Raw genomic sequence first — 12,475 nt, 5'->3', positions numbered from 1 at the left:
AGCTTAGAATGAAACCACTGATTAGAATGGCAATACCCACAACCAGTGTTTTGATGACAAAACAGCACTTTTGAAAACATAATATCTGTATGTCTGTCTTAACTCTTCTCTGTAAAAGATGCTGAAATGCTCACTTTCGAATGGTTGCCAGATGTCACCGTACATCACTCTGGAATCACTGTCTTCCTTCATTCCCGCTGGCATGTGCACTATTTTTTTCCCTCATGTACTGAGCATTCTCTCTCTGTATAAACCAGCCACTGTGCTAATGCTTTCCATACTTTAACTCAATTAATTATTAAAATAATTGTATGAGACGTTTACTACTAAGTCACAGAGTTAGTGGAAGATAGAACCAGAATTCAGATTTAAATCCAGATCTTTTTAATGGTAGTGATTATGTTTTTAACCTATACCTTACATTGCCATTCATAAAACAAAAACAACTGACATGAAATCAAAAAACATTTATTAAGCAGAAATATAATGCTGGATGAAAATTAAGTGAGAATTACACAGATGTTATCTTTGTCTTTAAAGACTTTAAAGTTTATTGTTTATTTCAGCTTTTGGTATGGCAAAAAAAAACTGAAAGCATGTTGGGCAACAAACTAGGAAACCTGCACAGACAGATGTTGAATGGCAAGAAGTCAGAATTTGAAGATTATCAGTATCATTAGAAGAAATACTTTCGTCCTCAGAAATATGCCTGTGGGGTGCTAAACATCGCCAGTTTCATGCTTAGATCCAGAGAGGATCCTGCCGATGTTGCTGTTACGTTAAATAAGGTCCTCCAGACCATCTCTACCCCAGTCGTGGCCATGTGAAATGAGTAGTCCTAAACAAGGACGAAGATCTCAGACCTCAGCTGATAGATATTTTTTCACACTTCATGATCATTTGCCCCTTAGAAATCCATAAAGCTGTTTCACATAGTAAGTCTTGTTGAGATGTCCTAGGATCTCACATACTCAACTGATGATCCTCTCACTGAATAATTAGTGTGGTATGAAAGCCTTTTGCTGTTGTTAGTGCCGGCGAGTGGATTCTGACTCATAGTGACCCTGTGGGCCGTGGAACGGCACCCTGCCCAGTCTTTTTGCACCATCCTCTCACCTTCCAGCGCTCTATCAGACAATGCCCCACTGCTAGTCATAGGGTTTTTGTGGCCAATTCTTTCAGAAGAGGTCCTTCTTCCTAGTCTGTCTAGTCTGGAAGCTCTGCTGAAACCTGTCCACCATGGGGGACCCTGCTGGTATTTGCCATCCTGCTGGCAGAGCTTTCAGCATCACAGCCACATACAGCCACCCCAGGATGACAACCACAGATGGGCGGTGTAGTTCCCTGACTGGGAAACAAACCTGAGCCGCAGCAGTGAGAGCACCGAATCTTAACCACTAAACCACTAATGAAAGACTTAGTTTTATACAAAGATAAATTGAGAAAAAAAACACCTTTTTCCATTGATTTTTAAGTGGTTTACAGATTCAGAAACAGAAAGAAATTATTACATGTATGGAAGTTTTGGTAAAATTGACCATTATTTTTAATACTGCTCATAGAACATAGACATTAGGCAGTATAGAACAGAGAGAAAATTACATTTTGCCCCACTCTGTATATAATTAGAGTTTGAACACTGAGCATGTCCAGTGAGACACCTTTTCCTGTGGTCTGGGACCCAGAACAACAGGGAAGACAAATGGACAGATGTTCCAATTGGCCCATGGTTTCACAGTCTGATGAGTTCGCCGCAGTGAATCCAGACGTCCAGGACCACCGCAGTGCTGCAGGTCTGGTTAAAGGACTTTAGTTTCCGCACATTAACCTGAGATACTGATAGCAACAGATAGTCTTTATTTTTAAACCTAGTCTCAAGTAGTGAAAGGCCTTGGATGAAATTCCCAAAGCAGTGGGTGATCCTGGGCCTTGCATAAGGTTTTATGACCTGAAGCATGACATTTTTCTCCCTCTTCTCATCCTTTTCCAATGAAACCAATGCCCTCTTTCCAAATATCACACATATGGTTCTATTCCCTTAGGACTGTCTGTCTTAACTACTCAAAGCTGAGGGAAGATAAACTCCCTCCACACACCCATACCAGAGTCCAAAGCTGCTTTGGTTGGCACAGTACACAGGTCAGGCAGTAAGAGGGGTGCCTGTGGGGCTCATGTGGGGTTGGATAATGTGCTAAATGGATCAAGTCACACTGCAAGCATATGCTACCTACATGGATGAAAAAAGACCTCTCTCCAAATTATTCCCTGTACTTTTCAACAGAAATTTATTCTCCTTTTCATCTTTCAAGGGTCGTCTTGGTCATTACAAACTCTTCTGAAGTATTCATTATTGAGAAAACACATTCTAAAATTTTAAAACGCAAAATTATGGTTGTCCACTTTACCACGCGTAAAAGAAGCTGCATTTGAGGAAAAAAAATTTAAATATGGTTACCAAAAAAAACGTGAAGAACGGTTTATAAAAGGAAACTCGATAAGTCAGTAGTTTTACTCTTTCTTGAATAACTCATTTAAGGCCCTAGAGCTTGATGCACTCCTGCCGCTAACCGTATGCAATGACGGGAAGGGAGCGCCTTAGACTACAACGGTCTCTGTTAGGGCTGAGATACCAGTACATGCGTTTGTATGAGCATCAAGAAATGGTTTCATGGGTTTTTATATTGAATGAATTATTTTTATACAAAGTTTATCCATCAATATTTATTTTGGAAAGCTGCTGAAGATGTCTATTTTTCAAAATTAATTATACTTAAGATGTACGACATTAAGTTCAATTTTATGGGGATCTTTGACAGGATACTTTATATAACATGTTGATTCAGAAAACCTGGAACTGAGAAAGAATTTGGAAGATATTTAATTTTTTGTTGTGAAATAGCTATAATTTAGATATTGTACTTTTAAAACTTGTCCTTAAGTATTTGGCATGCAGTTAACACTGTCTCTTTAATCACAATTGGTCTGTTAATAAATGTTATAAACATATGTGCCGAGATATGCATCACTAATTGTTCTATAAAATTTAATTACCCTTATTCTCCTTTATGTCTCTAACATCACAAAGAAGTGTAAATTATGACTGTGAATATTTTCATTCTTTATCATTATGAATCACAAGCAATGTCAGAATTTTGAGAAGTGGAAAGTCCAAACAGAATTATTATGAATTTAAGTTATTTTAGGATCACTTTATCCATTGTATGATTACTACTTTCGGCGAAAATTTGAAAATAGAAAGAAGCAAGTCTTGTACTTTATGTAAGTAGTTAATGTAAAATTGTCATCCATTGTTAGCCTTTGTGTTTCAAAATTCCTGCCAACATAATGCCTTGCCTTTGGAAGGAGTTTCAAAGCATGTTAGATCCAAGTGGCTCCCTTCTCTGTTCCTCTCTCTGGCCCCTACTCAGTAGATGACCCCACACCAAATCCTTGCTGGCATTATAGCCACTGGTGATGAAAAAATCACTCATTGGAAACATCAAGACCTCTTCAGTTTGCTTCTTTACTTCCTTAAGAAAGTGGTTCACGAACATCTGTTGGTCACTTAGGTTTCTAGTGATTTGAGATTTTAACTGGTATTTGAGCTGGTATTCATATATGTTCTCTTTCTTGCCTTTTAATTTTAAAATGTAAACAAAATAAATACATCTGAAGGAAACAAAACACTAACCAAAAAGATATCTGCACCTCCATGTTCATTGCAGCATTATTTCCAACAGCCAAGACATGGAAACCACCTAAGCATCTGTTGATGGATGAATGGATAAAGATGTGATAGAGACATATAGCACATAATACACACAATGGTACATTATTCAGCCATAAAAAAAGAAGGAAATCCTGCCACTTGTGACAACATAGATGGGCCTGGAGGGCATTATGCTAAGTGAAATAAGTCAGAGAGAGAAAGACAAATACTGTATGATCTCACTTATATATGGAATCTAAAAAAGAAAAAGGAGCTCGAGATACAGAGAACAGATTGGTGGTTGCCAGAGGTGGAGGTTGGGGAGTGGGCGAAATGACTAAAGGTGGTCAAAAGGTACAAGCTTCTAGTTATAAAATAAGTAAGTCCTGGGGATGTATGTACAGCATGGTGACTATAGTTAATAATACAGTACTATACATTTGAAAGTTGCTAAGAGAGTAGATCTTAAAAGTTCTCATCACAGGGAAAAAATAATTTGTAACTGCATGTGGTGATGGATGGTAACTAGACTTATTGTGATGATCATTTCACAGTCTATACATAAATCAAATCACTATGTTGTACACCTGAAACTAAAATGACATGTGTCAATTATAGCTCAATAAAAAAATTTTTAGAAATTTCAGACAATATGAAGAAATATAAAAAGTGTTTGTCTCCCTCTATTCCCAACCCCCAGTTCCTATTGCCCAAAATAACCTCTGTTGTTAATATACCACATATATTTTTAAAGTTTTGCATAGTTGGGATCATATTCTGCTTGCTATTATAAAATCATCCTTTTCCCTTAATATATCTTGGTAACATTTCCACATAAACTCAAATATACCTACGTCACTATTTTTAGTTGTTGTATAGTATTCCATTGCATCAAAGTACAATGACTTACGTGAGTAGTTCACAATTGGTGAGCATTTAGGTTGTTTCCAGTCTTTTACTATTACAGGCAATACTGAAGTGAGCATTCTTGGACATATTATATCTTGGCATAGTTTTGCAAATCTACTTGTCAGGACTCTTGGTTGCAAGTGTAAGACACCAATTCAAATTGTCTTAAGTATCTTTTTGACATTTTAATTTTAACTTGATGAATGAAGTTGAGCATATTTTCATGTTTATAAGCTACTTGTTTTTCTTTACTTTTATGCTCCCTGCCTAATTTTCTATTGGGTTATTATGATTTTTATTGATTTCTTATAATTCTTTTTAACATATGTGATGTTAGTTTTTCTTAATTGAGTTATAACTTATGTACTGTAAAGTACACAGCTTTCCGTGTATAGCTTAAGAATTTTTACACATTTTCCCCTGAGTACATGACTAGGAGTAAAATTGCTGAATTCTAGGATAAGTTCTGGCTTAGCTTTGACAGATACTGCCAAATGTCAAGCTAATTTACACTGCCATCAGTAATGTAGCAGAGTTCCATTACTTCATATACCACATCCTAATCCACATTGATATTGTCAGCTTTTTGAATTTTAGCCACATTGATTGATGGTCATGTATTGGTTTCTCATGGTTTTAGTGTGCACTTTAATACATAATGATTTTGAGTGACATTTAATTAATCCCTCTCCTGCCATTTTTGCTATTTTTGTCATCTTATTTCTGTATATGTCATAAACATCTAAAGCATTGTTATATTATTGCTTTAAGAAGTAAATAGTCTTTCACATTTTCCCATTGTAGTGCTGTTTATTCCTTCTTTCATGTCTGTGCTCCCATCTGGGAGAATTTCCTAAAGAACTTTCTTGTACTCTGGGTCGACTGTGCCAAATTCTCTCAGGCTTTGTTTGGGAACATCTTCATTTACTTTCATTTTTGATAGACGTTTTTGCTGACTATAGAATTCTAAGTTGCCAGTTATTTTTCTTCATTGTAAGTTGTCATTTTTTTTGTCTTCTGGCTTCCATGGTTACTGCTGATATGTTAACCATCATTTTAATTGTTGTTTCCCTTAAAGTAATGTCTTTTTTCATTTGCTCGAAAGAGTTTTCTCTTTATCTTTGGTTTTTAGCAGTTCGACTATTATGTGTCTAGGTGTGGTTTTCTTTTTACTTTTAGTATTCATTGAGCTTCTATCTATGGGTCTGTAGGTTTCATTAGATTTGGAAAATTGTTAGCCCTTATTTCTTCACATAAGAATTTTGTCCCATTTTCTTTATCCTTCCTTTCTGTGACTCTTGAAATCACATTAGTTCTTTTGGCCAAGACCACAAGTCCATTTTACCCAATCTGTTTTTGTCTCTGTGTTTTGTCTCCATATTTTCCTCTATTTCCTTTATAATGATAATTATTTAAATATGTTTGTTCCCTAATTCAATATGTAAATGTTTCTGTCTTCTTCTGTGAACTGTTTTATCTCTTGATTTCCTCTTTGTTCACATACTGGGAATTTTTTTGTATGCTAGATATTATGAATAATGCATTGTAGAGGCCCTGGATTATGTTACCTTCTCCCACAAAATGTGGAATTTCAGCCTCTTAGGCAGTTAAATTATTGATGGATCACTTTGATCTTATTCAGGCTTTATTTTAGGCTACTTGATGGAGGGTATATTTCTTTACCGTATAATCCTAGGGTATAACCTCTACTGTTGCTCTTAGGCATGACCTTTCTGGGGTTACAACTGAATCTCCTGGGTGTTCTCCATTATCTTTCCATTCTGGGCAGGATGAAACTCTAAGCTTTTCACAATACTGTGCTCTTCCCACTAGTCAGCTCTTCATTTCCAAGCAGCTCTTTTCTACTAAGGATATTAGAGTTTCATTCGGTGAATACATAGCTCAAGATTTGTCCAAGGATCCATGGGAAATCTCACGTGGATTTTTGGAGATTCCTTTCAACAGCTTGCTCCTATTGAGTATCTTGCCCTCTAAATACCAACTGCCTTAACACTCAAACTCTGACATTCCCAGAGACACCGCTCCTCTCTTCTGGAGCATACTTCCTTGTGCTTAGAGGACAACTCCAGGGAGAAAGTCATGGTAAATATAGCACTTACTTCCTGTGCTTCCTTCTCTTATGTCCCTGTGTTGTCTTCTGTCTAATGCCAGGAAGCACTTGTGTTATGTATTTGTCAAGTTTTGTAGTTGTTTATGGGACAGTAAATCTGATACAACTTCTCTGACATGACCTCTACTGGAGTATGCAAGAATTCTTCATATATTAAAAATCTGTTCCTTTTCTCTCATATATTTAAACATTTGTTGCAGTTTGTCATTTATATTTTGACTTTGTAGGATTATTGGCATTCGATAATTGTTACTGTTGCTTTTTTCACTTTAATGTACCAGTGGTTATCAAATTTGTTCAGGTATAGAACATCTGGAAATCATGGTGCACTTTAAAGAACTTCAAGATGTTGATTTAATTCTCCTATTTTACTACCTGAAAACAACAGTCTAGTAGCAAATAGGTATTATTTGTATATTCATATCTGCTTCTCAAAAATAGCATAAAAATTTTATTTAGCAATAGGCGAACTAGATGTTCAGAGCCATCTCTCCTAATATCGCATACCTAAGAAAATGCTAGGTTAAAAAATCATTTTAACGTGTGGCTACATTGAAGGGGAAGTCAGGGAATTCCAGAGGAGTATGCTAACACTGGAGTCAATTTGGGGGCAAATCCGTCTTCAACCTAGACCCAGAAGACTAAATTTCCGAGAAACATGGTCATTGACAAAATACACAAGGACATGGACAGATACACAGGACAAGGGTCCCAGCAGTGTCAGCTGAAACAGGAGATGCCAGTATAGGAGCCCAAAGATTGGAAAACCAAACTGAAATGCTGAGAAAGGCCGATGAGAAAAATGGAAAAGGTTTGGCCTTTGAAGACTGTATCTAACTGCTGACCCAATCCTGCCGCTGCCTACTTCTGAACTCCTGAGAGAAGACATACTTTTTTCCTATGGTTTAAACCATTTTAATTGGGTATTCTACTTATAGCTAAGAGCGAGGTGACTGTGATCACAAAAACAGCAACACTATGTGATTGATTCCCAGGAAGATGGATGGTTATCCTGTATCTGGTATTAGAGAACTAGCCTTACTAAATTGAAAAAGAAAGACCAATTCTCAGGAACTGAGAATTTCTTGGGAAACTCACCTCTTAAAAATGAACACAAATCCTTAACCTAGGGGTGCTGGCCAGGGGCCGAGTGGTTAAGTTTGCTCACTCTGCTTTGGCAGCCTGGGGTTTGCTGGTTGGGATCCTGGGCGTGGACCCATGCACTGCTCATCAAATCATGCTGTGGCGGCATCCCACATAGAAGAACTAGAACGACCTACAACTAGAATATACAATCATGAGCTGGGGCTTTAGGGGGGGAAGAAAAAGAGGAAGATTGACAACACATGTTAGCTCAGGGCTGATCTTCCTCATTAAACAGCATTAAAAAAAGGGAAATCCTTAACCCAATAAAACTGAAGAATATTTAGTAAATAATTTTTCTTCTTTTAGAAATAATTGATGCTATTTGCATAGTTAGGAATCCTGATGTAGCACACCATGCCTCAAGCAGTAATATGAAGACAATTGAGCAGCTGTTGACCCTGAGACAAGATACAGATAGAGAAAATTTAATGCACACAAGAGGTTCCAGCCAACCTGGTTGAACTCCCTGAAATTTTCCCTGAAAATTTTAGGACATTTGATAGAGGAAGAATATTCAGATTCTTTCTCACAAAATAGGACTCAATAAAAAAGCAGAATTGCATTGAATGACATTGGAGGTTGTGTAACTGAAGGGCCCAGCGAAACTTCCCTGCAGGTCGTCTCTTTAGCATAGCGGCAAGGTGGTGTGTTTTGAAGTTTCCTATACAGACTCTAGATTTGCAATCCTTTTTTGCCCCTTGCCTCATTTTGTGACCTTAGTGGATCCTTCCCCCTCTGGGCCTCAATTTTCTTAACTGTCAAATAAGAAGCCTACTTTATTTAATTTTTGGAGTCTTTCAATTTTACTTTTTGCAGTCTTCCAACTCCAAATTTCTAAGACCCTGTTTCTTTATCAATATTCCTCTTTACTGAGATTACCACTCTTAACAGTAAAAACAAAATAGATGCTGACCTAGGGGGCATTTTTCTCTCCCAGCTGTATTTTTTCTTTTTGACCCAACACTCTGGGTTCTGCTGCGCTGATGTTAATTTCAAGAGCTCTCCTGCAGCTGCACTTAACAGGCGTTGAAGCAGGGCCCCATGCAACAAATGTGCTGCAGCTACAATCGAGAGTTAAACCTCTGGAAAAGGAGTCTCACATGGATAAAACTGATGGGAACTGTCAACAGCTTGATGTAGGTGGAGGCAGCGCTATTGGCAGGTGAAATTGCTTGCAACTTCACATAGATGATATTGACAACACGTTGGGATATGTGATGGAGAGGAATGCATCTCTCTAAATATAGATATAGATTATAAATATAATATATATTTTAAAGCAAGACATATATATATAAAACAAGACATAAAAGTACATCAGATGAATGCTGATGGCCTATCTTTATAAAAATGTCTTTAGTAAGTATTTTGTCTACAGCCTCAAAGCCTCGTGTATCAAGACACTGTAATTTCATGTAATTTTTCTGTCAAGAAAAATTTTTGAATCTGTAACAGGTAAATACTTTTTAGTGAAACGGCACCAGACTTCTCTTAAATCCCCAAGGTGGCCAGATGTCCAGCTTTGTGCTGCAGGGTCTTTAAACCCTTTGCATCAAAGGTATGGCGCTTGGCCAGGGAATTTGACTCCACCGTCTCTCTGCTTATCACACCCAAAATATCACCACATCCTACTACTTCTATCTCCAGAGGGTCTCCTAAACCTGTCCGCAGTTTTCAACTCCATCTATCACCATTCTAGTTCAGGCTTCCATGACGTCTCACTAGGTGATGGCAATTGTCTGTCTATTTCAGACATTTGGGTGAATGTGTAATGGTACAGCAGAGCAGCATTTTGCATTTCTCTGATGAGAAATGAGATTAGGCATCTTTTCATATTGTTCTGGTCATTCAAATATCCTCTTTTTAAAAGCACTTAAGTCTTTTGCCTATTTTTTTTACTTGGTTTTTTGCTTTTGTGTTCAATTGATTTGTAAAAATTCTTCATACTTTCTAGACATGAATCCTTTGTCAGATTTATGAATTGCAAACATATTTTACCACTCTGTGGCTTACTCTTCTGCTCTTAATGAAATCTTTTGATGACCAGAAATGCATAATTGTAATATAGTATAATTTATTATTTTTCTCTATGGTTAGCATTTTTTTGGGTCCTGTTTAAGAAATTTTAACCTACTTTAGGATTACAAATATATTCTTCTATTTGTGTCTACAATCCACCTAGAATTAGTTTGTTTTTTGGTATGGTGTAAGTTAAGGCTCACTGGATTTGTTTTTTATTGCTGTGTAACAAACCACCATAAATTTAGTAGCTCAAGACAATACATATTTTATCGTCTCATAGTTTTCACAGGTCAGCAGTCTTGGAACGGCTTAGCTGGGCCCTCCACGTAGGGTCTCACAAAAGCTGCAATCAAGTATTAGCTGGGGTCCTCTTTCAAGCTCATATGACTGCTAGCAGAATTTATTTCCTTGCTGCTGTAGAATTCATGGCAGCTTGTTTCTTCAAAGCCAGCAAGGGAGAGAGGAATATTCTGCTATTTTGGGAAGCTCACCCCTAGGTCCTATGGTAAAGGGCTCACTTGATTAGGTGCAGTCTACCCAGGATAATCTGCCTTTTTAATTAGTTTATAGTCAACTGATTAGAGACCTTAATTATATCTTAAAAATTCCTCCACCTTTGCCATATTCTGTCATTCATAGGCAAGTCAAAGGTCCTGCCAACACTCAAGAGGAGTAGAATTTACAAAAGCATGGATACCAGGGGGCAGAAATCATGGTAGACTATCTTAGTATTCTCTATTTTCCATGTATACAATTGACCCAAGTCCATTTATCAAAGAGACTATCATTTCCCCCACTGAATTATAGTGTCACTCTTTCCTAACCTTATATATTTGGATCTGTATCTGGATACTATTCTATTCTATTGGTTTTTTTGTCTATTTTTGTGCCAGTACCCATCTTGTTTAATGACTGTAGCTTTACCATAAATCTTGACACCTGATAGCGTAAGTCCCTCAGCTTTGTTCTTCCTCAGTGTTGCATTGACTATACTTGGCCCTTTACATTTCCACACAAATCCTGGAATCAGTTGGTTAATTTCCAAATCAATCTGTCAGGATTTTGAGGGGGAATTTCCTTGACTTTATAGATCAATTTAGGAAGAATTTATATTTTAAAAATATCAGATATTCCAATCCATGAACATGGTATAGCTCTTCATTTATTTACATTTCCTTTAATCTTGCTCAATAATTTTTTTCAGTGTAGAGATTCATATATAATTTTCTTAGATTTATTGCTAGGTATTTGATTTTTTAATGTCATTATAACTGGTGTGATTTAAAAATATTTATTTTCTATTAGTATTGTTGGTATATGGAAATACAATTGGTTTTGCATATATGACTTATATTGTTTCAAAATGTACTGCTTAATTCTAATTAATAAAAAGTCTGTAGATCCTTTTTGCTCTCTACATCCCAAGTGATGCCATTTGTGAAAAATGACAGTTTTATTTGTTCTCATTTACTTCTTAATCCATTTATTTCTTTTTCTTGCTTTATTGTACTGACTAACTCCTCTATTATAATACTGAATAGAAGTGGTGAGAGTAGTCATCTTTATCTCATTACCAATCCCAGCAGAAAACTTTCAACACCTCACCATTAAGTATAGTACTTTCTGCATTGTTTATTTTTATAGTTTCTTTTATTGGGATGACCCATATAAGAACCATATCTGAGGATAGCCACCTATTTTAAACATAAAGACACAAATTAGTTATAAAAGGATGGAAAAAGTTATATGAAACTAACACTAATTAAAAGAAGGGTGAAGTATCTATAATAACATCATACAAAGCAGATTTTAGGGCAAAGAATATTACCAGGGATAAAGATGGAAGTGTCATAGAAATAAAGGCATGAATCCATTAAGAGGATATAGCAATCCTAAATGTGCATGTGCCTCAAAGCAGAGCTTCAACATACGTAAGAAAACTGCATAGAATTACATGGAGAAATAGAAAAATCCACAATTAAATTTGGAGTTCTAATACCCACCTCTCAATGATCGATAGAGCAAATAAAAGGGAAAGGAGTAAGTGTGTAAAAGACTTGAACCATACTATCAAGCAACTTGTCCTGCTTCACACTCATCCTTCAGACAGCAGATATCCATTCCTCTAAAGTGTACGTAAAACATTCACCAATAGGGACCACATTCTCAGCCATAAAACAAGTCTCAGTACATTGAAAAGCATTCAAATCCTTCAAAATATGTTCTCTTTCTACAATGGAATTAACCTAAAATCTAATTACCAAAAAAACTTGGAAATTTCTCAAATACATAGAAACTACATAGGACAATTATAAATAACCTATGGACAAAAAAGAAATCTATAGAGAAAATATAAAATAGTTCTAACAATTAAAATGAGAACACAGCACATCAAAGTTTGCGAAATGCAGTTAGAGTACTTAGTAGGAAATTTATGGCATTAAATTCCTAAATTAGAAAAAAAGAGAGCTGTTAAGTAAATGACCTCATCTTCAATCTTCAGAAACTAGAAGAAGAAGAGCACGTGAAGTTTGATGTATGCAAAAGACAAGAAGTCA

The sequence above is a fragment of the Equus przewalskii genome, chromosome 24 (assembly GCF_037783145.1).
Source record: "Equus przewalskii isolate Varuska chromosome 24, EquPr2, whole genome shotgun sequence".
NCBI lineage: Eukaryota > Metazoa > Chordata > Mammalia > Perissodactyla > Equidae > Equus > Equus przewalskii.
Note: the sequence above shows the minus strand (reverse complement) of the source record.